General features: G+C 50.9%; 1 protein-coding gene across 1 annotated transcript in view; it reads left to right on the top strand.

The window, feature by feature from the left end:
* TIAM1 (TIAM Rac1 associated GEF 1) overlaps nt 1–24,580 on the top strand; it is a 152,105-nt gene that overhangs the window by 32,118 nt on the left and 95,407 nt on the right. Inside the window, exon 3 of the mRNA XM_086883683.1 lies at nt 12,187–12,246. The gene's annotated coding sequence lies outside the window, so the exon portion shown is untranslated. The remainder of the gene's footprint in view (nt 1–12,186; nt 12,247–24,580) is intronic.

The raw sequence follows: 24,580 nt of genomic DNA on the forward strand, positions 1-24,580 counted from the left end.
TTCCCTGTGTCCTGGCACTCCAGGCCCTTTTAAGCAGTCTCTCTCCATCTTTCCTGCAGCTCCTTCAGGTCCTGGAGGGCTGCAATTAGGTCACCCCAAAGCCTTCTCTTGTGCAGGCTGAACGATCCCAATTCTCCCAGACTTGTAAAGGATGTAGAAAAAAAAATGAAAAGGAAAAAAAAAGAGGAATTTTCCCTTTAACAACGCCTTGTTGCACAGAAGCAGGAGTTCTTGCCCTCTGGCATGCTCAAGTCGGGAGGTCAGGATTTGGGGAGGGGGGGATTGGTGCAGGCTGACCCCTGGTGTGACCCATGGAGCACAATCCCACAAAGCAGGGCTGTTCCCGGGGGGAGCAGGCGGCCAGTCCTGATGGAAACGTTCCAGGGAGCGGGGACTGAGGAGGACACTGAGCACATTTCCTTCCCTGGGTTTTTAGGAGATACTTAAGGGAGCATGCCACGATGAGTGAGGGCAAAGGCGAGCTGCAAAAAGCACTCAGTGAACTTGTCTGGGGATTTCAGCCGTGTGGGCCGTGCCCTAAGAAACAGCAATAAAAGCCAACAGGCCCAAAGACCCAGATTAATTTAGAAACTCTGCAGCTCAGGGGGGAGGGCTGGAAACACAAATGCAGCAGCTCAGGCTGACCTTTCCATCCACTGCAGCGCTCTTGCAGAGGCGCAGGCAGCGCCTGGGGTGAGCCAGGGGCAGCTGTGTCCCCGCAGCGCTGGGGCTGCTCTGCAGCACGGAGCAGCTCCCTTGGCAGCTTGGAGAAGCTGGGCCCCAGGTGCCTGTGCTGCCTGACACGGGCCCAAGCTGCTGCAGAGGGATTTGTGGTCCTGGTGACCCAGAATAGGCCTGTTCACATCCAGCTGGGATGCTGAGCGGGGTTCCTTGGCTTCCCTCTTCCATCTCCTCCCTCCTCTCCAGCATGAAGCTGATAGCAGAATTCCTCTTTCCCAGGCTTCTGTAGGCACTTGTTTCTATGATCTCTGTTTGTATAGATCTGAGGCAGATTAAAGCCTCACAGGCTTGTCATGGGATGGGGTGAGCCCGTGCGTGTATCTCACCCAAAATATTTCAGAGCTCCTGGTCCTGTGAATTCTGTGTCCTCCCCATGAGCCTCCTGGTGCTCCAGGAAACTTGTAACCACAAGAGCATCCTAGTCATGCTACAGGCAACTTCCTTCCCAGTGGCTGTTAGGCTGTATTTCCTCTAATGGCAGGTGGAGAAGGGAGTCACAGAACCATCAAGGCTGGAAAAGACCTTCAAGGATCTCTGTCAATAAGGCTGGGTCTCCTGACTGGGGGGGATTTCACTTGGATTAGAGCATGTCTTCCTCTTCAGTCTTTTCTATACCAGGGTGTTGTCCTATGACCAAATTCTCTCCTGAAGTTATTTTAAAAAAGCTCTAAACTGTGATATGTTCCTGTACAAGTATCACATGGACATATATATATATATATATATAGTAATTTATAATGGCATCTTAGCAGCTTAGGAAGTGATTAGTTTACTTTTGTGCCAATGTTTTTGCCTATGTGGAGTGGGAGTTCTTGCTGACATGTGCTGGAGTCCTTCTCCTGCCCTTCAGCTGATGATGATTTAAATAAAAAACACTTCCTTTAGGAGTGTGTCAGAAGAGATCTGTTTTGAAAAGCTGTTTGCTTTCCTAAGTCCATGTGCACATATGTTTTTCTCTTTAGGGTCTTAGGTTTCAGTGGTGTTTAAACCCCATTTTTCAAAACTGAGTTATTTAGAAGCCTAAGAGATTATTTGTATGAGTCTCTTCACTGTTTGTGGAAAAAAGGGAACAGAGTTTATGCCCCCCCAGTTTTGTTCTCTCTCTACCACCTTTGCCCTGGTAACTTTCTAAAGGTGTTTTTTGAGCTGAAATCTCAAAATAAGAGATAGAAATGGATAGAAAACTGTCATGGTCTTTTGTAAACTATGTAAGACTATCCAGATGTGTAAGAGGCTGGTGTAGACCAAGGCTCCAGTAATTTTGAAAATGAGAAGCTGTCCATGCATACAGCTCCTAGAAACCAGATCCATCAGTTATTTCTGGGGTTTTGAGCATCTGGAGCAATTTCCTAATTTTGCAGGAGACTTGGTGTGCAATTGAGGGCTAAGTGCTTCCTTTCTGTCTGCCTTGCTGGCTCCCCAGTGCAAAGCACCAGGAGCAGCAGCCCAGGAGAGCTGTATGAACACATGCTCTGGCTCAGAGCTGGTGCTTGGATGGAGTTCATCCTGCCTGGGGGGCAGCAGGAGGCCTCGTGCAGCCTTTGGAAATGGCTTCCAAGCTGGTCTGGGCTCTGTTGGCTCAATCCAGCCAGGCTTGTTTCATGTAGGAGTTCAGCTGAGCGCTGGTGGAAGCTGTGACCATGTATTTCTCCTCAGGCTGGCATTTTGTTTGGTTTCTCACGTTCCCCTGCTTACTCATCCCTCCTCTCAACTCCTTCCCCCTCTCCTGACTGGCACACCAGACCCTGCCTGGAGGATGGTGCTGATGGCTGGGAGTTGGCCCTAGCAACCAGAGAGATCCCCAAAAATAGCTGCTGCCAGGGTGGCAGAGCCTCTCTGAACCTCAGGACATGGCTCTGGGGTCACAGTTCTGTCTCTGGTGGTGGGATGGGCCAGAAGGAGCCGGGGCTGGATGGGCTTGGTGCAGGAGTGATGCTGTTTGAGGCAGGAGAGGAATTCCTGCGGTGTTTTCGTGCTGAGGAAATGCCTTTGCAGCCCAGGCATTCCTCTTGTGCACCCACATGTGTGAGAGTGCTCGTGCCCATAACCTGAGCTGTCACCTGCCTGGGCACACGTGTGCTGCCAGCCTGGTCCTGCCAGGGCTGGAATTTCTGCTGGAGAGGCTGCTGGTGCCCCTGGAGCAGGCCAGCCTCTCCAGGAGGGCTCTCCTTTCTGGGAACACGGCTGCACAGCTCTCTGCTGCTGTTTGTTCTTGTGATAGTCAGCACAGGAAATATTTTAAGGTTCTTTTGGAGTGTGGCTGTTTTCTTTGCCCTGTCTCTCCAGCCTAAGAAGATTCCTGTGTTTGGGATATCACTGCACTTCCACAGCAGTCTGAGATTTATGGAGAATTGTTCAGCAGTCATCTTCTGCTGTGGCAAAGCTTTTTTGCAAAGATTATCTTTCCACTGCTTTTGGAGGGCGTTCTGCAGCCTGGTGTGTTGCTACATCCACCATTCCTGCTTATCAGCTTCATTTTCCTCCAGATCCTTTCCTCTGGCCTCCATTTCTTGCTAGATTTAAAACTATGCCAGGTAACTCATTTTTTTTAAAAAAATCTTTCCCTAAATGTTTTTTGTTCTTGATGCAAACTCACAATGAGGAATTTTAGATAACTAGGCTTCACCCCAACTTTTGTGCATAACTTCTGTAATTTGCAGTTGCACTGGAAGTGTAAATACTCACTTATAAAATATGAAATAATCCCAAATGGTCTCAGTGTGCTTGGGTTTAAAATAGCTTTTAGGTGATAGGAAGCACGATGAGTTTATGCTTGGTTTTGTCTTTGGTGGAGTAGGTGTGGGTCAGAAGAGCATCTGCTGTTGGGAGCTGAGGGAAGGAGACATTTCTGTAGTACCATGGGCTTTGCTGGTTTCATCAGGCTCTGTACCAAGCCAGCTTCTTGTACTCCTTGAAGCACTAAAATGTGTCTCTAACACCATCTGCTTGTTTATCTATCCCTACTCCTTTATAATACAGCTGCGACCTGTTTGAAAGAGAAATCCAACCCAAACCCCAGAAGGGAAGGAAAACAGTGGCAGGTAATTGAGTTTTAATGTGTGATGACATGCAAGACGTAGGTTCTCAGGGGCCAGAAGTTATGTAAATTGTTGGTATAAGGAGACAGAGGACAGCCCAGATTAAGGTGGGGGCACAGATATTTATTTGCATGTGGGAGAGAAGAGACTATCAGCTGTAATATTTACACTCAATTACCCAGGGAGGGCTTGTAATTCCTTGTGTTCTCTGGAGCATTCTGTGTTCTCCAGCATATTCCTGCCATATGTATTTGGCTGCCAGAAGTTTATATACATTTTCTGCCTTTCCTTCCAAACAATGTAACATTTATTAGGAGTTGTTTCAAGGGGGAAAAAAACCCTGCTTAGAGCTGTGTTCTGGCACTGTACAGTGGCTGTGTGTGCCACATGGAGGGTGAAAAGTTCTGTATTTGCAGCCCTATGAATGATGGGGCAGGAAAACTCTGCTGGACACAAGGATGGACCCACGCAGGAGCCACTGCAGTGCTCTGGCATTGTTTGCCATGCTCACCTCTTTTATTTCTTTTTTTAATTTTTCACTCCCTTTCCCTGGAATTACTTATGATTGATTGTTGCAATTGATTGCAATTGTGAGAGCTAATTTTAGTGCATAAATTTTACACTGGAAGCCTGCCAAGTGTTTGTGTAATGGAGGAGAGCGACTGCACAGGATTTGGTGTGGGGTGTGCTTGTCTTCCTTTCTCCAACCAAATATCAGCAACCCATCCACAGACTGATTTAGATTTATATATAGGGAATATTTGTACATAGCCAGTTTTCTCCGAGAAAAAAATTCAGTCTCCTGTGGAAACAGAAGAGCAATTTACAGAGCTGTGATGAGTTCTAAGGACAACAGTGATGAAGTGACCATTGCCTTGGTTTTGAGATGAATAACCAAGCTAACATAGTTCACTTTTAAACTTTGTGTCATGGAGCAGAGAGCAGATAGTGTTGTTGCAGCCCTAGGAGACAAATCTGGTGTGTTTAGCTGATGAAGAGCAGCACATGGGTGTATAGGTCTGGGCCCTTGGAAAATGTCCAGCCCAGTCCAATTTCCACAAAGTTCCAAGTCAGGACTGGCAAGGAGGGGAGGTTGAGTTGCCACAGGATGAAAATGGAAGGTTTATTTCTGAGTGGAATATCAACTCAGGGATAAATTTTGCTTTCTACATCCACATTTTCATATATCCAGGATTCAGGGTACAGTGAAGCTGGACTGTCTTTCCTCCTTTTCCACTTGAATTTGGCCAGAGAGGAGCAAGAAATGTGAAAGGATAGAGAGGATGTGGAGATTGTAGTGGTGGTGCTTAAGGCTTTTTGGGACAATTTTTATATGGATTGAAAATTGATGCTAAAAAGAAAAGCTCATCTAATAGATTATTTTTGGTACTGAGATGATGGGCTCACTTGCAAGATTAGATACCAGAACTCCCTGGAACTTGTGTTATCCTTCTCCCACGGGTTTTTGGTGTCTCCTCTCGCTTGGTTTTTTTTCCTGTCATTCCAGTTGTGATTTATCTTACATGCTTGTTTCAAAACAAGTTACACTGTCAAGCTGCCATTATGGAAACATTTGTCCTGGTTATCTTTCCAGAGTTATTCACAGATATAAGTTCTGGCAAAGTCAGGGACAAGAATGATGACAGGTGGAAGAATCCACCTTCTTGAAATATCAGTTTGGGTTTTTGTGTTGTCTTGGGGCTTTTTTAGTTCAGCTTGGTGCCATGTGGGTTTAACTTAAGGACATGGTTTGTCCCTGGAAAAGTGTCTTTAAAAAGGATGGAACAGTTGAAATATGTTCAAGACAATTAATTAACATGCCTTTCAATGGAAAGGGAAGGAGTTGTTTTTTTTTTCCCAAATTAAAGCTCCAGCCTGGTTAAACATTTTGTATCAGTTACAAAAGGAGCTCCAGTACATTCCTCTGAAACAAGGGATGAGCCAACTGCATCTGTGAGGTGTGGGAGTGACATTTCAGAGCCCACTGACAGCCTCATTGTCAAACTGAACATCATCTCTCTCTCTTACTGGTGCTAAGTGAGAGCTCCTCACTTTCCAGGGGCAGAATTGCTCCTTTGGAAAATGCCACTGGAAGGCATGGATACCTTTGGGCTGGGAACAGGCTGCCAAGTAAAATTAAAGATGAAATTGAAATAGCCCGTGTCCAGAAATCAGCCCTGCCTTCCCTGTCAGGAGGCACTGGGGAAAGGGAAAAGCATGAAGCTCTTTTTGAGCAGTGGGGACTTTCAGCCGTGGTTTTGCTATCCAATTTTCCCAGGTGCTACAATAATTGCATGTTACACTGTGGTGATGTCCTGAGCCTTAAGCAGCTTCAATTATCTCCTTCCTTATGGGAGGATTTCCAGAGGTAGAGCACTAGAAAGAGACCTTTGATGTCCCGTCTGAGCTGTGATTGATTTGAGAAGCGAGACGCCGCAGCAGAAGGGACGCGGGGCTGCAAGACCTCTCTGCTGTGCTGTCAAGTGAGCAGCCACTTCCAGCTCCAGCCTGGATTATTTTGTTTACAAGAAAGTGACAGAATGGTAGGATTGTGTAGGTTAGAGGAGCTCTCCGGTCCCACCTCCCTCTCAAAAAGCACTTAGCAGCGTTTTTGTGTGTGTGTGTGTGTGTATAAACAGAGATCTGGCGCAGATTGCCACCCTCCTGCGTGCTGCTGTGCTGCTCCCAGAGCCCGGATTACACTGCTCAGGTCTTGCACCCCTGCCAAGAAAAGCCATCACCTGGACTGGGAAAAAGTGTCTTGGGAGGAGCAGGTGCAAAGAGTGAGTCTGAGGGAAGAGAAGAGCCAGGCAGGCACTGATAGAACATTCCTGGTGATGGAGCTGACGGTGTAATCGAAGGCCAGAGACGTGGACAGGACCTGGAGGCAAAAGGAGCAGTAATGAAAGAGAAGCAGCACATCAGAGAGGCTGATTTGAAGGCAAAGCTGAAGTGAAAGCAGAGGGGAGGTTTCCCTCTTTGATCTGTTTGATCTGCACCTGCGGCGCTTTGTCCGGGCACCTCCCGGAGAGGGGCTCTTCCAGAGGTACCTTGGAAGCAAATTCCCACTGCTGGGAGGGCAGGGGGGCCTGCTGAGCCAGGAGACATTTCTGCAAGCCTTTGTCGCCCTGCAGGGCTCCTGGCACAACAGAAAGAGAAGGCAAAGGCCCCAGTCCATGTTTTCCAGGAGGAAAGGCTGGTGGTGTGGGGCGAGCTGGATGACAGGTGAGGTGAGGAGCGTGTCCACAGTCAGCGGTGTCTGCACTCAGGTGCAGACTGATTTTATTCTCTGCTTGGAATAAAAGCACTCAGCACACACTCAAGGGCTACTTTATAAATGTTTCCCTCTGGAAACTCTTACATGTTCCTAAACTTTGCAGTGTTTGGATGCCACAGTGCAGTGGGGGGAGCAGGGTGGGGAGAGGGCACGGGGATCAGAGCTGCCTGGAGGGGAAGACAAAGGCTGGGCTTGTTGGCTGGTGGGAAAGGCCAGATGGGAGAGAGGGAGGCAGGAGGAGGAGAAACGGATGTTGGATGATGTTGGAAGTGGTGGGTCAGGGGTGAGGGGCTGCAGCAGCCGCACCTCGGGGTCTGACCACGGGGGCAGAGCCAAACAGCACAGCCAGAGGAGCTCAGGGTGCTGCAAGGGTGGGGAGAAGATGTTTTCCAGAGGAAACAGCTGGGAGGGATCATTCCCAGGCTGAGAAACCCCAGCTTTGTTACTGGGAATGGCTCCTTGGGGGGGTTGGATGCTGTGCTCCCAGGGTGAGGTGGCCTTAGAGGGGAAAAGAGGAGAAACTCTCGTGAGCAGCTTTAGGGGTGCTGGTGGAGCATGGCTGGAGCTGCCTGTGACCTGCTCCCCATTTCCCTTGGTGTGTTTTCCAGGAAAGAAATAAATAAATTACATCCTTGAGTACATCAGGCTGATTTCATTTTTTTGAAATTACTTTTTAATGCTCCAGAACTGAGTTACTGTGGGTTTGAGCAGTTTGATTTATTCCTGACACATCTGCAGAACCATTTATCCTAATCCTTCCTTTCCTGTCCACGTCCATCCCAGTTGGTGCTCCTCAAGTGGAGCCCAAAGCCTCTGGAAGTGCCACTGCTGGCCTGGCAGCTGTTTCTCGAGAGCTCTGCCTGCTCCATGGGCTGTCCCAGACTTTGTGGGAGCAGGGATCCAGGAAGCTGGGCTGATGTTCTCACGGAGACAGAAGTGTCGTGCTGGCAAAGACAGCCGGGGTTTGGACTTGCCAGCAGTGACTAAGCCATGAGCTGACAAGAGTGTGTCGGAGGTGTGCTGTGAGGTAAGAGACAGGTGTTGGGCAAGAGCACAGGGGAGGTACCACAGGGAAGAGGTAGCTGGCAGGTGGATGGGAAAACAGCCTTAAAACTGGGTGTCAGTGTTAGATGGAGGAGATGGTGATTCAGGAGCTGCACACGGATCTCGTGGATACAGGCCTGTGGGAACAATGCTCCTGGAATAAATGAGGCAGAAGTGGTTTAGCTCTATTTTATTTTATTTCTTTATGCAAGAGGTGGGTGTGTTGCTGAGACACGGGGATGGCTCGGTGGTGGCTCAGTTTGCTGACAAAAGCAGGGAGATGGAACAGGGCACAGGAAGGGCCAGGGGCACCTGGCCTGTGGAATCTGGGGGATCAGAGGCAGAAGAGAGCAGGATGGGATGAGTCCTGCCAGCAGTGAGGCAGTTTGGGGTGGATCTACCCTCCTACCCCAGCTACAGGCTCTAGGGCAAGCCACTGAGACAGAGTGTGAGGTTTTCCATCCGTGTCCATGCTTCTTGTCTTCTGCTGTTGTGTTTTGCATTTCTGCTCTGGTCAGACCTGTCGCCTCTGAAGCCACCTTGGTCCTTGGGAGCGTGGCAGGGGTTCCCCCTCCCTGCCCTCCTGGAGGGAGCCCTTGCTGGGGCAGGCTGTGGTTTTGGCAGTGCCTTGGAGGGGAGATGGGACTGCTAGCTCCTCCCACGGCACTCCAGAGGGGCTGCTGGCCACGGGGGAGCCGGACAGTGCACAGCAGCTACGTGAGCTTTCCCCCAGATTTGCAGCAAAGATAGGAGAAGCATTTGGATGTGACTGGTTTATAGCCCGGGATAATTTCTGCCCTGGTAAACCCAGAAAGAGATAAAGCAATGGAGAGCTGAGAGCTAAATCTCTCCTGTAGAAATGCTGGGAGCATATGTAATAGGATTGTTGAATTGGAGTTACATGTTTTCTGGGATAAGCACTGGCTGATGATAGCGGGCTCTTGTAGCCATGCTTAAATCAGGAAAAGAACTGGGGATTTGCAGCAGTTGTTGGGAATGCTGGGGTTTCTCTGCCAGCTTCCAGAAGAGCAAAAGGGAAGAAAAGGCTTTTGTAGATAAAACAAAACAGATCCCTGAGAAGGCTGGAGCTCCTGGGGGGGAGAAAACATCAGTGCTCTGACCTGAGGGTAGTTGGGTATCACAGGTTTTCCTTACACTAAATAAAACCACTTTGTAGATCTTCTAGCTGAACTTCCATTAGTTAACATGGGAAAAAGGAGGTTTTTTAGCAACATTTTCATTTTTCTGCTCACCTTTCAAGAGGTGCATTAAAAACTGCACATCTCAAGAGCTGTGTTAAACACCTATTATTAAAGTGCAGTTTTAAGCTAAGCTTAGGAGCTGTCAGAGCTGAGCTTGTCTGCCTAATCTGGACTTGCTCTCTTTCCCTGTGAGGGCTCTGATGTAGTGTTAATTGCAGGACAGCTCCTGCCTCACCTGCAGCAGGGCTGATTCCTGGCAGTGCTGGTGGCAGTGGGCTGCCCTCACCCTGGTTTTGCCCCAGGAGGGACTCGAGGATGGGGAGGGATGTTTGCTTCTCTCAGTTTGGGCAGCCTGGGATCTGCTTCTCCTGGGGACTTGCTCTTGAGCTGTGTGCCCATCGCTTGTGCTCTCCAGCCCCAGCCAGGCAAGGGAGGGAAATGCCTCGAGCTGCTTGGGGCCAGGCACTTGAGATGGGGCAAGGGCTGGGAGGAGGATTTTTTTGGGCTGGGAGGAGGATTGTTTTGGGCTGGGAGGAGAACTCGGGTACCCACGTGTTGGGTGAGAGCATCGTGGCAGAGCCTGTCTGTGCTGAGCACGTGGTGCTGGAGGCTCTGTGGAGCTGCTGCAGCCCAAGCCCAGCTCTGGGCCAGCACAGCCTCTCCGTGGGGCTCTCCACACCCCTCTGGGGGTGGTGGGAAGGGGAAGCGCCCGGCCCGGCCCTGGGTGTCAGCGCAGATTTCATCACGCCGCAGCGACAGCTCTGCCCATCATTAGGACTCAGGCCAGCAGGAATTATGACTTCCAGGCTGATCTCCATATCCTTGGCAGGATAAAATTTCCCAGAAGTGTTGCTAATCTGCTGCTGCCTGCCCTGAGCTCCCTGCAGACCCAGTCCCTTGTGTGCCAAGCCCTCCTGGCTCCAAGAGGTGTGTGGGACACCCTGCGTCCAGCTGAGCTCCCGTCTGTTCCCTTTCCTGAACACACAGCTCTGCTGAGGCAAAGCAGCAGCCAGCACAGGAAACAGAAAGGGCTGGGTTGGGGTTGGGAGGGACCTTAAATCCCGTCTCATTCCAACCTTCCGTACTCTAGCACCAAGCCCTGTCCAACCTGGCTGCTGGGACAATCTCTTTCCCAGCATCATTTTTATGTTTGAGTTTTTCCAGGAGCTCCTTGTTGGTCCACACAGCTCTCCTGGAGTTCTTACCTGCCTTCCTGCTCGGAGGAGGTGATCCTTGGGTATTAACCAGGTTTTATGGGCCTTTCTTCCATCCAGGGCTTTATCCTGTGGGTCTCTACCAAGCAGCTCTCTGAGATAATGGTTACATCCAATTGTTGTTGACTTTTTGATGAAAATCCCTTTCTTTCTGGCTGTGTCTCTTCTTCCCTGTGAGACCCCAGAGCTGTACTTTACCTGCTGTAGAAACCTGGGAAATGCTGCTGTTTGTGTGTGGTTTGCTGGGAGAGGGGAGGTGTAGCTGTGACCCCAAATGATAGCTGGGGTGAAGGGGTGTCCCTCCAGGGGAGGTGACTGGAGGGTGTTGGCTTTGGTGGGTCCTCGTGGAGCAGCAGCAGCTTGGAAGCCTCTGTCTGAGAGCTGCTGTGTGGGGCAGTGCTGTGGGACTGGGGCTGCTGGCTCCTGGCAGCTCCCTCCTCTCTTTCCCAGCTCTCTGGCTGCTGGATTGTCAAAGAGCAGAAGACCATTCCCATGGAATTATGGATGGATAAAACAGCGGCGGCTGTTCAGAGAGCAGGTGTTTCCTCCCGGGGTTTCAGTTGCCAAATTCATCAGGACATTCCAACTTCTTGAATTTTAAATTCCCTGATCCCCAAGAACAAAGTCATTTTCTCAGCTTTGGAGGCTGACATCTGCTTACAAGGATTACGTGTGTTCCTGGAGCAGTGGGCACAGATTTTCTTTGTGGAGAGGGATATATTGGAGAGAGTATTAAACCCCAGCACAAGTTCCTGCTCTGGAATGGAAATTGCTGTGCAGGTTTGGAGCAAGGCATGTTGGAACTCGCTTATTTATTTGGCAGATGTCTGATGGTGTTACATCATCCCCAGCCCTCGGAGCTGCTAGTGCTCTGGAGGGCTCGGGGTGGTGGGCTGGCCACGGGATGCTCTGCTCTTCCCACTCTCCTGGTGTGGGGGAACAACCATTTTCCATCAGGAGCCGTCAGCAAGCTCTGCCTGCCACGAACCCGTGTCCTGAGGTGATGGGAAGCACTGGTCAGGGAGAAGAGCCGTAGGAAATCTCTGCTGGATGGTGCTCAGGAGTTGTCAATCCACTCATGTTTCCAATCTCAGAGCAGCATGTGGGGATGATATTTGCTGGGGATAAGTGACCTTTTACTGCTTTCATTGTGCAGGCATTCTAGAGATTTATTTTTTAAATACGTTCTGTTTTGCTACCTGAAACCTCTGCCAGTGCTCCCAGGTTATTGTTCTGTGAGATCCACAGTAACCTCGAGCATAATTTTGCTGAGAACATTCAACTGGGAGCCAAGCTTTCTGTAGAACTGCAGATCAACAGCAGTGTGGTACAATTAGCTGAACCCTGGGCCCGTGGAAAGAGTTGCTTTAGAACAAGTAAATGCTGCCTGCAGCCCTCGGTGTCTGGAGCTGACCGACCGCAGACCCAAGGGAAAGCACCTTAATTGGCTTCTGTGGCTTTGGCAAGATACAAACAGCAGCTAACAGTGAGAAGCAATGGGGATTTGAGTTCTTTCCCCCCTGCCCTAGCAGGTGGAGGTGGTGTCAGTGAGAACAGTCTGGCTGCCTTGCTTTGGCCGAGGTGTGTTTGGGGGGGTCAGGCAGCTGAACTGCAGCTCTGTGCATCTGGATGCTCCAAGCTGACCTTTTAATCTTCCTTTTGCATTCCAGGAGCTACGTGGGACAACCAATGTTTCCCTTTGGTCCTGTTTACTGCTGTGCCACCCTCATGTGAGTAAGGACTGGGGTGGATTTGGTGAGGGTGTGTGTTTGCAGCTCCTGCTCACCCTCCTCCTGCTCTGCTCGCCTCCCCTTCCCCTCCCCGCCCTGCAGAGCAGAACAAGGGCTCTCTTGGCAATAAAAATGTTATAAGGCCTCTTGGAGATGCAGAGTGAAATGTTTCTATGAGAGACTGTCAGTAGCTGCATGATTTTTCCAAGCAATCATGGCCAGGAATGTTTGTAGAAACGTGGCAGCACTAAATTGGGACAGTTGGTCACTAATCTGTGCAAAGATACAAAACTGATTAAATAAAAAGATTCCCTGAGGCAGCCTCTAAGTTGCAATATAAGGGTGACCCGGGCTTTTAAAGGCTCCTCTTTAAAACAGTGGGGAGGCCCCTGTTCCTCCCCACACTTCCTCTGTGTGGTGGTCACTCCAAATTGCTGCCAGCTGGCCCATTTGTCTTCTCTGGGGTTGTGCTGCTCCTTGGTTTTGACCTTTCAAAGAGACAGACAAAATCTGTGGCTTATGCAAATCTTTGAATTTGCAGCCAGCCTAACAGTGAGAGGGAGGAATACAGGGAATTTGAACTGCAGAGGGAAGAGATTCTGTTCTTCAGTGCCTCACTATTGACCACAGACCCCACTGTGCCCATAAATGAGTCCGAGTTCGCTTGCCTGTTGTGTTTGAGGTTTTCTTGCCTCTCTGTTGCCTTCTACCCTTGTTTCAGACATCAGGTTATGGTATGTTTCCAGCTAGACAAATATGAGCTGTTTTTTTGTTCCAGGGTAAGTTTTATTTTCCAGCCGAGTGGTTCCGTAGTGTGGTGCCTTCACAGACACAAAAACAGAAGAGAAAAACATGATTTATAAAAATGTCAGCATCATAAAGGAAGAAGAATGAAACCAGAGGACTGCTATATCATCAAAGTGAGGGTGCCAGTGTGTGAACATGTGGCAGGACAGTCAGTTAACAGAAAATGATAGTGAAATTGGGTGATATTTCCAGTCTCCCCAGGGGGAAAGCACACATGCTTTACGATGGATAATGAAACATTATGGTTTTTATGTCTAATGCGTTAATTCTGCCAGGGCAGTAATCCCAAGGTTGCAATCCACATTTAAGTTGGAAAGATATGCACAGGCTTTTATTGAGGACATAAACTACAGTGCATTTAAGGCAAAATAACAGAGAGATGGGAGAGGTTTCCACTTCCCTTCTCTCCCACTCTATTGTATCAAATACTGACTCGTGCCAGAGGGGCTGCTGTCCTGAAGCCAAGGGCTTCTTCCATGGCAAGTATAGAAGTTAATCCCTTTTCTTTTTTTCAGTTTTGGGAGGGAGATACCGTTTGTGATGTTTTTGTGCTCATGTGGGTTTTGTAAGAGCAAGCCTTGAGCACTTCTAGCTTGAAACACCTGCAGGGGCTGGTGGTTGTGGATCAGCCCAAGGTACTGATCCAGAGTGTAACCTGTGTGTTGTGTACCTGGTTACCCCCACTCCAGCCCCAGTTCCCTCCTGTGCTTCCCTGCCCAGTGGTGGAGATGTGGCTCTGAGAGCCTGGGCTGTCCTTCTAATCAGGGCCATGTGTTCCCTCTCCCCTCCCTGCAGCAGCACCGGGGCTTTGCTCAGTGCACAGTGAGCAAGTTCAGGGAGCCAAAATGGCCAGAAAATAAAACTGTGGTCTTTTGGCCAGCTGTGTTTTGGGAGCCAGGTTGCTGGGAGAGGTAGGCAGGATGTGGCAGCCCTGATGTGGTCATTTTTGGAGAGGTCTGAGGAGGAAGGAGGTGTCTTGGAGCCTGTTTAGCTCTCTTGTAGTCCCATCAGAGCACTTCATTCCCAAAGCCCAGGAACAGATGGTTTAACCTCTCCTTGCCAGCTCTGGGGTTGTGCTGCTTTGCTGTGGCTTTTAGAGCTTCTCCACTTGTGTCCTGATGTCCCAGGGGACACCTGCTGTAAGGACCAGAGTCACCCCTGCTGCAGGATGGGGACAGTGCAGGAGACCTGAGCTTTTCTGTGCTTTTTATTCTGCTTTCTCAGGGGTCTGTCCAGGACTTGGAGGACATAGAAAGCTCTGAGTTTGGTGTGTTACTGGGATGGGAGAGGAGCTGGATGCTCAGGCCCTCTGTGCTGGCCTGGCTCAGCCCAGGGGAGCTCAGCTGGGTTCTGCAGAACCCCCAAATGCGGAACGTGGCTCTTTGGCTCCAGGAGTTCCCTTATCTGCAGCAGGGGAAGTGGGCCACGTTAGAAAAGCCATTTCTCCAAGTGACCAAGCCCAGCGTTCTCAACGTGCTTCAGCACACGATGCCCCACTTCTGCTTTTGGGCAATCAGTGCAGCCCGTGGAACTGAGCTGTTCTGTTACTCTGCTGTGTATTTTTGTTCTCCCTGCCTATTTATTGACACTTTAATACCTCTCCACCACTTTCCATCCCAAACCCTGTGTATTAATCGTGTCTGTGCGTGTGTGTGGGGAATAGAATAAAGGGAAAATAGCTTTGGTCACACAGACTTACGCAGAGCAGGATCTGCCCTGATATCTCTCCGAGCTTCTTAGAGTTGGAACAGTGACAGCAGGCAGCATTGGAGTCCACCTCCCAAATGTTGTGTTTAATCCTAAATCAGGCTTTAGCATTCAAGTAACAGACAAATACTGAAAAGCCTCATAAGAAGTAGGAGGAACAGGCAGGACTTTAAAAAAAAAAATAAAAAGCACAAATGAGGAAAAGTAATCAGCAGTTCTGGAGCTGTTACGATTTTCAGAATGTGGGGCTTTTGCCAGTAAAAGGGACCAGGTCTCTGCCCTTGAGCTTGCTTAAGAAGTTAATCTGAGTATGAACTCTCAGTCTTGGGGACCACTCAGAGAAATGATGGATCCCCGAGCCTTCAGTCTCACATTTGTTCAAGAAAGAAGGTAAGGTCACATAGCAGTGGCATTAGAGGCTGGAGGCTCAGGTGGGACCCTAATGCAGCCCTTCCAGAGGTGAAGATGTAACCCATGGCTGCGGCTCTTGTCTGTCAGGGTTGCTGCTGCTGCAGACATTCAGGAATAGGCTCACAGGAGCTGGGGTTGGACTAGCACAAACCAGGTGTTCTTTGCCTGCTGTGTCTGTAATGAGCCATGGCCATCCTCCAAAAAGTAGCTTGGAACAAGGTTTAAGAGGCTCCTTATTTTCTTTTAAATGTGCTGGTACCAAAAGATAGCCAAAGACTTGTGACTGCAGTTTAGAGAAGATGCCTCCAGTTGCTTTGTGCTTGTTCTGCCTCTCCCCGCCTTGTCCTGCTGGCCATGGAAAAGAGTCATTGTTTAAAGGTGTTCCCTGGAACTGCTTCTCAGTTCCTGCCATTCCATAGACTCTGAGGAGGCTTCAAGGCAGTGGTTTATCTGCCCTGGATATGGAGGTTGTGTCCTCTCTGCCTTATGTCCTCTCTGCCAGGCATGGCTGGGCCAGGGCATTTGGGAATTGTTTGGACAGTTTCCCTGAGCTTGGGGTTACCGTGTCAGGTGGGAGGGAAGGGATGTGTGGGGTCCTCCCAAAGCAGGATCAGCTCTGGGACCAAACCAGGCTCCTCAGGGCTCTTCTCCAGGCAGAGCTTGAAAACCTCTCAAGGATGGAGCAGGCACAACCTCTCCTGAGAGCCTGATCCCATTTCCCTTTTTGCCCTGAGCATCTTCATGGTGGAGATCCTGGTGTATCCCAGGTGCTCTGCCACTGATTCCCTGTGTCCACTGAATCGTGGTGCACCTGGACTTGGCAGGGCACCACCTTTGGGGATGCCTGACAGAGGCCAGAGATGGATACAAACTGTGCTTTGAAATGAAAGCCTTCTTCCTCGTGAGCACTGGCAAGCAGATCTATGGAAATGGAGTTCTATGGGATATTGTGGCATGGCTTTGAATGGGGGGAGGATAAATAGGGAAAGCCTAAAATCAGCATTTACTTTCATATCAAGTTGTGTTGCTCTTTCAATTAAATAACTGGATGTGAGTTTTAAAAGGGAAAAAGACCCCTCGAGGCAGCTTAGAACAAGTTAATAGGAAAGGAGAAGCAGGGAAGGCACTGAGACATAGAGCAGAGACGTGGTCAGTCCAGTTGTGCCAGCTGTAATGTTTATAACCCTGAGTCACCCTGTGACAGTCAGTGCTGGTGGCCCTCTGGGCAGGACCTGAGGTCCAGATCTCTGCTTGCCCTGGAGGGTTTTGGGTCAGGCTGTGAGTGGGTCAGGGCCCCCTGAGAGAGGTGTTCACAGTATGGTTCCTGCACCGTGCTCTGGTCCGGGGAGGTTGAAACCAGGTCAGGGCTTCTTTTCATTGAGGTGACATTGAAGGGAGGTGTTTTTTTTGGTTTGTTTTTTTTTTTAACCATCTGGCTGTAATAGAAGAAATAAATTGGAGCTTGTTTTCTAAAAATGAGAACATGTGCAGTCAACCAGCATCTTTTATTTTTATGCAGCACATCTAAAATAGACGCGAGTCTGCCTCTTTCGGAGCGTGCATCCGGCACGAAGTCACAGCAGCGTTGGTGCTCCTGCCCCCTTTCTCTGTGCTCCCTCCCCTCACTTCCCTGCTCCCACCACTTGGCAGTGAGCTGTTGAGGAAGTGGCTTGGGTTTGGATGTGCCAGTCAGCCCCACGCGGCAGGGGGAAGGTGCCAGTGACACGGGGAGGGGGTGAGCGGTGCCGCTGCTCTGCTCCCTTCTCCCTTGGGAACCCTCTGTGGGAGGAAGGAGCAAGGACGCTTGTGGCAGCTCTCCTGCTCGGGTGGAAGGTAGAATTGGATGGGCAGGGAAGGTCTGTCCATCAGAGGAAGTGCTGGCAGGGTGCTCTCTGCCATGTCCCTGGAGCTGGCGGGCACCGAGGGTCCGTGCTCGAAGCCGTGCACTCACCCTGCAAAGGAGCAGCTGCTCACAGTTGTTTCTTTTGGGTCTGCTGGGAGTGGAGAGCATTTCCCCTCTCAATTCTTGCCTCCAGCACATGAGGAATCATGGAATCAGAATAATTTAGGCTGAAAAATACCTCTGAGACTATGGAGTCCAAGCTGTGCCCAATCCCTGCCTTGTCCCCAGCCCAGAGCACTGAGTGTCACATCCAGGCTTTCCTTGGACACCTCCAGGGATGGGGACTGCAAACCTCCCTGGGCCTCCTGAGCCTCTGGTCCCCCCTTCCTCTTTGATGTCCCTTCCCTGTGCTTGGGCAGCTCTGCAGCTGTCCAGGGCAGGAGAACAATCTGCCCAAACTGTATTTTTTTTTTTTTTCCCCATCAGGGCCATGCAGGAGATGGGGATAACACTTGCCTTGCAGGGCCATTGTGAAAGTTAATTTGCTAATTATTTACAAAGCACATCAGAGTGCTGCTTCAGTTATATGCAGGGTTATGATAACATCTAATTAGTAATTCCTTATGATGCTTCATTTTCTTTCTGCCATAAATATTGGCCTAATGTAGGGACAGCCGTGCCTGTGCTTGTCATCCCAGTGCCTCAGAGGGAATAAAAAAGCTGGATTTGATTTGTAAATGGTGCCTCTCTACCCATCCCCTCCTCCTGTTCCACCTGACCCACAAAACCACTGACCCCTTTGGTGAGCTGCTGCCTGGCTGGTGTGCATCGATGGGTCACTGCTTGGGGAGGGCTCTCCCCTTCCATGGAAATCTCATCCCTCTGGCAAAACCTCTTGCTTTTCCCTGCTTTCCCAGTCTCACAGGTGTGTGCCCTTTCTTGCTGGGCAGATAGGAGGGATGACAGGCAGGAAAGAAGGAGCTGCCATGGGAAGATCTCTGCCCTCCCTTTCCGTGGGACCTGGACCAAGAGCTGGGATAACAGGGTACAAGATTTTCTCTCCAAGCTTTTCTGTTTTTTTTTCTCTCTCTGTCTTTGCCTGGGTTTGCATCCCATATTGTGCTGCTCTGTTTCATGGTGTGTATGCAGCATCTTGTCTTTGCTTTGGCCAGCGTGGATATGTCATCCTGTAGTGTGTTGTTTTTCTCTTCTCCAAATAAGTAAAACTCAGAGACCTTTGCTGTCCATCACACATTGCTGGTTTTACTCAGCTGTGAGTGGCTTTGGGCGCTTCTGAGGGTGTCAATATCCTGTGTTTTTAACGCTTCAGTGCAGTGAGTCCAGAAGCTTGTGATACCTATTTTTAGCATTGAAAAGTTTTGACAGCTAAAGTAAACCTACATTATCCATCACTTGACAGCATCGTCATCAGCGTGCAGCTTGTCATTCTCGTTCAGAGCTGATTTTTCCAATGAAATTAAAACTATTGGCAGGGATGTGGTGGAAGTGTGTCAGAACGCAGCATGAAAATGACAGCAGCTACTGCCTGGTTTCAAAAAAATAAATGAGAGGAGGTGTTAGCATTAGAGGTCCTGAATAAAATGTTCCTTCTTGAGCCTTCCCATGGAAAAAGGAGGCAGTCTCTGTTTTGTTCAGCTCTGCTTGATGGGGGCTGCCAGAGCTCCAGGAGCCTTTGGATGACACTCTCAGGGATGCACAGGGTGGGATTGTTGGGGTGTCTGTGCAGGGCAGGTTGGGCTGGAGGATCCTTGTGAGCAGCTTCCAGCTCGGGAGGTTCTCTGGGTGTCTGCAGGCAGAGTGCCCACGCTGGTGTGAGATCTGCCAGCCACAAGCAGTGCCCTGAAACGCAAACCTTAAATTTCAACTCGTGCTTGGGCCAGAGGTGGTTCCTGCCTCTTGTCACTTGTCTTGGTTTCACAGGCAAAGGTGCTGGCTCGCTGCCAGCATCCACTCCCTGGAGCTCATTAGGAGCCTTTTTCTGCTCCCCTTGTACAGAAACAACAGGGATCAACTTTCCCAGGAGCTGATATATCTGCTGACCTCTCCAAAGGGAAAAAAACCTCCTGTAATTCATTACCTGACTTCTGTAGGGGCTGAAAGGGAACTATTTGTGACTGAACAATACTTTCCTTTCACAACTCCCTTCCTAAGCCCAAACAGAAACATAAGGCTGAGAAAATCTTTCTGATAGCAGGGAGTGTGGGTACATTCAACCCGGTATCATTTTTCATGGCATTAATGTTCTGTAATTGCCAGGGGTTGGTTTGCAGGTTTTTATTGAACAAAGTGAAGGCAGGCAGTGTTAAATGCCTCCATTTACCAATTACCCCATCAGTTTGAGGGGGTAGAAGTGATTCTGATGGTGGCATGATGGTTTTCCATCGGTGCCCTCTTGTGAGGTGCTGCATCACAGATGCACAGTTTGAAAGGTGAGGTTTGAAAGAAAATAGTACAAGCTAAGTCAGCTGTCTTCTTCAGTTTATGATCGACTACAAGAAGGCTTGAGTCAAACCATCCCCTGCTACACAGGGACAGCCCTTTGCTCCTGCCAGGTGTGTGGGGCTACACAGGCACAAAGAGTGGGATTCCAGGGTGAAAGCCAGTGCTTGGCTTGGCCACATCATCCACAGGGAACTTTGAAGGCCGGGTGGTTATATGTGTAGGACTGCAGTTTTTCCAGGATTCCATGGGAAAGGGCACCAGTGATGTGTGGCCGGTGCCTGCAGCGTCATCTGTGCTTGTGGGATGTCTGGAGAAGCACCCAAACTGGCTGTGGACATCAGCTCCTTGGTGTTCCCCTGGGGATGTTCCTGACAGATGATTAGTGCCTGCTGGGCCCCAGGTCATGTCCTGCTTCATCAGAGTGGGTGAGAAGTCACCCAGCATGACTTGCAGAAGGACCCGAGTGGCTCCAGTTGTCTGGATGGTGAAGACAGATCACTCCTCCAAGGCCACCTGTGTGTGCAGGTGAAAAATAAGACAGATACAATCATGAATTTTTGAAGCACCTTGGCTTTGTAAGGTAAGCCTTAGTTAAGGAGATACGGTCTGCAGAGCCCTGTGTGAGCACAGCGGATGCTCCTCATATCTCACCTTCCTGCTGTGCTCAGGGTGAGTCACTGTGCTGAAGTGACTCCCTTTTTTCTGCCCCAAGTGCTAATCCATTGTTAAAATGGTATTAACTCATATGTGCTAATTAGCAGGTGTGCCAGGGTGTGAGAGGCCCAGGATGTTCATTAGGGTTGATAAAAACACCTTTATGCAGGATACAGACCTGGATTGTGTCTCCCTTTCACCACAGGGAAGTGCTGTGTTGTGGGGGGGCCTTACTCCTCTGGGCTCTGTGGTGGGATCTCCACGTCTCAGCTTGATATCTGGGAGAGCCTGTGGGCTCCTTGGAAGGTTCACAGAATCACACAATGTCTTCCCTTGTGGGAAGGGCCCCACAAGGATCATCCAGGGCAGCCCCTGTCCCTGCCCAGACCCCCTAACAACCTCACCCTGGGCATCCCTGGCAGCGCTGTCCAAAGGCTCCCGGAGCTCTGTGGGGCCGTGCCCATTCCCTGGGGAGCCTGGACAGTGCCAGCACCCTCTGGGGGAGGAACCTTTCCCTAAAACCCAACCTAAACCTCCCCTGGCACAGCTCCAGCCCTTCCCTGGGTGCCATCCCTTTCAAAGGGAGCAGAGATCAGAGCTGCCCCTCAGGATGAGCTGCATCTCCCACTGAGTTCTGACCTAAGTCTTCTCCAGACTGGTGGGATTCATCCTGCCGGAAGGATGGAAGGAAAAGAGACTTTTCCCAGTGGTATCATTACTCAGCTGAGGAGGGGAGGGCCATTCTGTGCCCAGCTGCAGGGCAGAGCTCATGGCTACTCTGGAAGCTCCTGGAGGTGACGTTCCCCGCTCCGGAGCTGGCCCGGCTGTCTCCGCGCCGTGTCGGGCAGAACGTGCCGGGCTGTCTCAGAACAGGTTTTGGTAGTTCCTCGCCGGTGCGGGAGAGCCCTGCTGTTTACACAAGCTGGCTCGCACCCTCGGAGGAAGCCCACATCAAAAGGGTGGATCCCAGTGCGTCAGCAGGGCCAGGAGACGGGGCCAGGCCTGGAAATGCCTGTTCTCCCCGGCGGGAGCGGACACGCCGGAGCTCCCGGCGAGGCTCCCGCGGGACGGCCGGGACCCCTGCTCCCACCCAGCCACGCTTCCCTGCAGGAAACATCTCATTTCTCAGCAGGAGGCTGGGGTGGATCCTACACGACTCAGGAGAAGGCATCCCTTGTCTCTCCCTGCTTGGATCTCTCTCCATACCTTAGGCTTGCTGGTTTCTGCTCCGGTGCTCTGAGCCGTGATTGAAGGGGAAGTCACTGCTTTTCTTTCTCACATCTGCACTGAACCTTCTGGCTCTGCACAACTTCCTGACAGGAGGGGACAGCTGGGGGGGAACAGGGACAGGAGGAGAGGGAATGGCCTCGGGCTGGACCAGGGGAGGCGCAGCTAGACATCAGGGGGAATTTCCTCATGGTAAGGGTGGTCAGGCATTGGCAGAGGCTGCCCAGGGAGGTTTGGAGTCCCCATTCCTGGAGGTGTCCAAGGCATTCCTTGGATGACTCAGTGCTCTGGGCTGGGGACAGGGTGAGCATCGGGCACAGAATGGACTTGATGGCCTTGGAGGTCTTTTCCAATAAAATGGTTCTGTGATTTAAAACTCACGAGTGGTTACACCAATGTCTGGAGCTTTCTGCAAGCTGCTCATAGAACAGCTCATGCTCTCCTGGGGGTTCTGGCCATGCCAACGGTTTGCTTCTGGGGCAGGAAGAGATGCCCCATGCTGCTGTGGCAGGGTACAGATAGCCCCAACAGCAAGGCAGTGCTGCCTTTTGCCCTCTGAATCTGAAAATCGCTGCAGACAATCGCTGCTGATCTGTCACGGTAAGCACCTGTCCCTCCTGTGGAGTGTGGCTGCTGTGTCTGTGGGAGCTGTGTGCGCACACCCGTGTGTAGGGACGTGCCGAGGCTGCTCCGATGGGAGCGATCCTAGCTGGGTGTGGGAGCTCTGAGCTGTTTCAGAGGACCAGAGGTGGCTGTGCCCGAGTGGACCCGAAGGCAGGCAGCAGCAGCAGCCCCCATCACCCTCTGAGTCACTCATGGCTGGCTGAACCTGCTCGTCCGCTCGGGGTTTGCGAGTTCCCAGTGCTGAAAGCTGCTCTCCCGTTTGTTTGTCCCGCAGGTGGGAGCTGCTGGTTTGCTCATTCAGGGTTTCAATGCACCATAATGTTGAGGATTGTTTAGTGCTGCCCGCTCCGAGCAGTGTCTGATCCCACCCCTCCTTCAGCGCTTTGCTGCTGCCAAGGTGGAGCTCTCTGGTGCTTCTGGGGTGTGCCTGTGGTCATGGGGGACCTCGTGCTGAGCGTGGGTGGATCTGCCCAAAACATCTGAGGCTGCGAGCGCTGAGATGAGAGGTTAAACCCAAGGCGCCGTTTGAAGTGGGCTCAAGCTCACTGCTCACTCCTGTTCCTGGTCACGGGGGCTGTAAGGATGACTGTGCCACGTCAAATTGCTTCTCTGATAACTTGTCCCTGTCCCGAAATAGAATCCTCTCCTCCCTTGCTCTGCACCCGCAGCACCTGGTGTGTGGAGCCCCACAGCCTCGCTCTGGCTGTGAAATCCTTTCAGTCCCACAGCAGCGTGTCCAGCCCTGGGTCAGAGCTGGGCTCCTGCACACACCTTTCCCATTTTATTTTGTTCTTTTCCTCATGGTTCTGTCCTTTCCCAACTTGCGGTCACTGCTGGCTTGCAGAGGGTGGGACTGCAAGGGTACGGTCATTGCTCAATACTCGGTATTTGTGAAGGATCACCCAGAGCTGTAAATGTTAATTTGTTAATTAATTTGATTTCTGCTTGTAAAGAATGTTTACTGTGTTGTCTGCTTCCTTTTCAGAGCAGTTTCATACCTGTTTTTCTTGTCCCATATATGTGGTGCAGAGGCAAGGTGGGGGAAGTCGGGGGATAAACACAGATGGGCTGGGTTTTGCGTTGGTATTTCTTATTTATAGCAACCATTAGTCTGCCTTGGTCTGGAGGATGCTGCTGCTCAAATCTTAATCCAGAGACGGTTATGTGGAAGTAGGGAATTAAGTAAGACCAGATCTGTGCGTAATTCCTAATTCCCTGGAGTTCCCCATCCTGGGAACCCTCCTGCACCTGTGGGCATCTCGGTGGGAGCAGCCTCTGGCGTGTTTTTAACGCCTCCTCTCCAGAAGCACCATCCAGATACGAGCCCAGGGAATCCCTCGGGGTCGAGGGCAGAGGCAAGAGGCACAGAGTAGGTCAGAATGTTTTCTTTTCGGTCTTGCCGGCGAGCTGCTGCCTTCAAGCGCAGCAGAATCCCGAGGAGCAGGATTGCAGGAGCGAGTCGCTCCGTGGGCTGACTGGGGATTTAGTTCCTGGCTCCTCTGGCAGCGCTGGCGAGTTAAAGTCACCCCGGAGGGATGTCCTTAGGAATTCAGATTTCAGGAGCCAGCGGGGTTGAGTGGCAGCTCGTCTGAAGCCTGTGACAGGAGGAATTAACAGAAGAGGGAGGGAGGAAGAGACGGAGGGAGGGAGGGAGGGAGGGATGGCAAAACCCCAAACCTTCAAACACACCCAATTGACCCATCTCATCTTAGCGTGAAACTTCGCAAGTTCCACCCACTCCGGAGCAGAGGGGGAATGAAATGCTGGCGCTTCCTCCTTTCTGCTAGCGGCAGCCGTGGCTCGGGAAGCACGCGAGGCAAAGATGTTTGTGCTGCTGATGATGAGCGGTAAGAGCAGCTCAGCTGCACCTCGGATAAAGCTGGGCAAATGTGTTTGGGGCTGTAGTGTGTCCAGGAAGGCTCTCCTCTCCCAGTTCCATCTTTCCCCGGTGTGGATAGGGGTGTTGCTTTCTCTGAGTTGGGTTGTCAGGCGCTGCTTTGCTTTTCCAGGGTTTGTGCCCAGACACCGGGGGCTCGAGCTGATTGAATGGGAGCTGGGGCTTCATAGCTGAATTCCCTTAGAGGGAAAATGCAGTATCGTGTTACTGACTAGAGATGTTCCCTTCTCCAGCTGTCTGGCTTTATTTTCCGTAATTACAGGTTGCCACGCTCTTTAATTGTTGAAAATGAGCCCCTTGAAAGGTTTCAACTTGACTCGGGCTCTGTTGGGTGTCTCTGCGAGGTGGGGAGAGCCGGGAGGCTGTGAAGGGCAGTGCTGCTCCGTGAGAGGGGAAGGCTGGCTTGGGATTTGGGAACACTGGAGAGCCGGGACTGGGGGAACCTCGTCCGTATCAAGCTGCTCATTTTCCTCCCGGTTCCTTCAGCGATCGCTTATCGACTTATTTAATATCCCGGGTGCTATCTCTGAATCTAAATTGCCTAATTCTTGGGTTGGTGACAGGAAATGTGAGCACGGAGCCCTGGCTCTGCAATTACTGTGACTAAGCATCAGGGCTGAGCACCAAGCGGCAGCGCTGTCTCCTGGCCCTGCGCTCTGGGGGACGGGCTCCCCGTCCTGTCCCGGCTCCCCAGCCCGACC

Source organism: Cyanistes caeruleus, chromosome 3, assembly GCF_971803275.1.
Source record: "Cyanistes caeruleus chromosome 3, bCyaCae1.hap1.1, whole genome shotgun sequence".
Lineage (NCBI taxonomy): Eukaryota > Metazoa > Chordata > Aves > Passeriformes > Paridae > Cyanistes > Cyanistes caeruleus.